Consider the following 3,016-nt stretch of genomic DNA (forward strand, 5'->3'; position numbering starts at 1 on the left):
GATAATACAAATATAAAACAATAGTTTTATAAAACAATAGTTTTATATTTGTATTATTTTCTACGTGAACCAAGAATATGAATCCCTGCAGTCACGAAAGCTTTAAATCAAAATCTGTTATATTTGGTCAAACATTTAATTAACTCAACCCCAAATGCGATGGGCTGTAACTGCTTCTCTTTGATAATTGGTTCTTTACCCTTCTATCTGGCAACAAAACTGACACCTTTTTACAAGGAGTCATGTTTGCATAGACCGCAATACCTGCAGTCATAATACAAACAAAAGAACATAACTCTGATAATGTGCACTGTCCTTAAAGTTGATTGATCCACACCCGAGACAGCTTTCCTTAGAGCCTAGTCTCATATGGGTTGGACCAGATGACGCCTTTTGGCCTTTTGGCGTCATCTGGTCCAACCCATATGAGACTAGGCTCTAAGGAAAGCTGTCTCGGGTGTGGATCAATCAACTTTAAGGACAGTGCACATTATCAGAGTTATGTTCTTTTGTTTGTATTATGACTGCAGGTATTGCGGTCTATGCAAACATGACTCCTTGTAAAAAGGTGTCAGTTTTGTTGCCAGATAGAAGGGTAAAGAACCAATTATCATATTTTTTACTGGCAAATGAGGTTCCCATAGTGTAGATGCTTCTCTTTGGTGAGGCGTGTGATGTCAGCTGGTATTGATGATGTTGCTGCTACTCGCAACTGCTTTTCCAGGTTTGCTCCTAGAGATTTAGTGAATTTCGAGTCTCGCCTGCAGTTGTCTTGGCAGGGCCCTAAGGGATGGGCAGGCCCCTGGGGGTCGAGACTCAGCACGGAGCGGCAGTCAAAGGATGACAATAATCCGCGACCTTGTGAGTGGACGTCCGCCGCAGGAGACGGAGCGACGAGGTCAAGCCTCGTGGGCGGAATCCTGGGTGGATTGTTGGATCGCGGGATACGTGGGAGAGTTGGCAGCAGCTTGGGAGGGGATGCCTTCATCCAGCAGTGGAGTGATGATGGGTTGATGGTTGATGAACGCGGTGAGTTTATTTAAATTTAATGTTTGTGCTCTTTTGCCACTGCCAAAGCATTTGGGTTCGTCTGTTTGTGTTCCTCGTGCCGCTGCGCGTTCTACAAACATTACAATGACAAAATCATCTCAATGTTTACAATTGACTCTACTGTCCTTAGACCGAGGGTGACGTCATCTGAGGACAAAAAAGTAACACACGTAAACGTCATCACATTTCGGAACAACGACGCTGTGTCGTAGTGACGTAACGGAACGGTGTCAACAAAGCGACGTGACGTCATCTCAGAGCAATGCGACGAGTTGGGGGAGAGTTAAACGTCATCGCGTTTTTTTTTAGCTCTGCGGTGCGTGACGCAACGGCGTCTGATTGGCAGTTGTCGCGACCTCGGACGCGAGCGCCTGCCGGTGACGTCACGGCGCCTCTGTGTTTTCCGACCAGAGTGACGTCACTATGCCTTGTTCCGTAGAAACCACGCCCCCATAGCCGTGAAGCCACGGGCCGCCAGTGACAAGCTCCGCCCACCCGTATACAAGCTCCGCCCACCCGTATACAAGCTCCGCCTATGATTATACCACCCAGCCCCCCCTCTCAATCACGTAAGCTCCGCCTATGATTATACCACCCAGCCCCCCCTCTCAATCAAGTAAGCCCCGCCTATGATTATACCACCCAGCCCCCCCTCTCAATCAAGTAAGCTCCGCCTATGATTATACCACCCAGCCCCCCCTCTCAATCACGTAAGCTCCGTCTATGATTATACCACCCAGCCCCCCTCTCTCAATCAAGTAAGCTCTGCCTATGATTATACCACTCAGCCCCCCCTCTCAATCAAGTAAGCTCCGCCTATGATTATACCACCCAGCCCCCCTCTCAATCAAGTAAGCTCCGCCTATGATTATACCACCCAGCCCCCCTCTCTCAATCAAGTAAGCTCCGCCTATGATTATACCACCCAGCCCCCCCTCTCAATCACGTAAGCTCCGCCTATGATTATACCACCCAGCCCCCCTCTCAATCAAGTAAGCTCCGCCTATGATTATACCACCCAGCCCCCCTCTCAATCAAGTAAGCCCCGCCTATTATTATACCACCCAGCCCCCCCTCTCTCAATAAAGTAAGCTTCGCCTATGATTATACCACCCAGCCCCCCCTCTCTCAATAAAGTAAGCTTCGCCTATGATTATACCACGTAAGGACACCTTTATAAGGCGGCAACGCGTCTAAATCATTAAATGTGTATTTGTTGCGCGGAACAAAGTGAGGTTTAGCCAGTTGCCCAGCTAGGAGTTTGCAAGGGAAGATTCGTGGTGCATCGGTACAGAACTGTAGTTAGAATATTTATTTGTATTGAAAGAATCCGATGAGCTATGAAGCTCTTTTAAACACAACGTAAGAAGAACAACGTACGGATGAAGAGGCAACAACGGAGAGGGAACACGTGAGAGATGCGGGCTAAAGTTGTCTTTAAGGAACAAAAACACATTAATGTTAAGAAAATATACAGCAGGCACATCGCACCAACAACAATGACGAGGTTGATGAGACGAAGCGAACGCGATCCAGCGAATAAAATGACAACAACCATCACGGGACCGGGATACGTGCATTATAACATGAATTACAAATACATGTATACTGTAAGGATACATTTCACTGTTATCTAATTTTAACGTATATTTTCATTTTTCGATTTGAAGCTTTCGTGACTGCAGGGATTCATATTCTTGGTTCTTTCGGTAAAATCACGTAGAAGGGAAATAATAAAATAATAAAAATAAAACAATAAAATTCTCACGACGTTTCGATTGCAACACAAGCAATCAAAACCGCCACTTTTTTTAAAAATGTCTTGCTGTGGTTTTCACACCTGATGATGATTGCTTGTGTTGCAATCGAAACGTCGTGAGAATTTGATTGTTTTATTTTTATTATTTTATTATTTCCCTTATATTTTCATTTTAAGGCCACACTGTTTGACGATCGTGTTGAGGTT

The sequence above is a fragment of the Lampetra fluviatilis genome, chromosome 46 (genome assembly GCF_964198595.1).
Source record: "Lampetra fluviatilis chromosome 46, kcLamFluv1.1, whole genome shotgun sequence".
NCBI classification, from domain to species: domain Eukaryota; kingdom Metazoa; phylum Chordata; class Hyperoartia; order Petromyzontiformes; family Petromyzontidae; genus Lampetra; species Lampetra fluviatilis.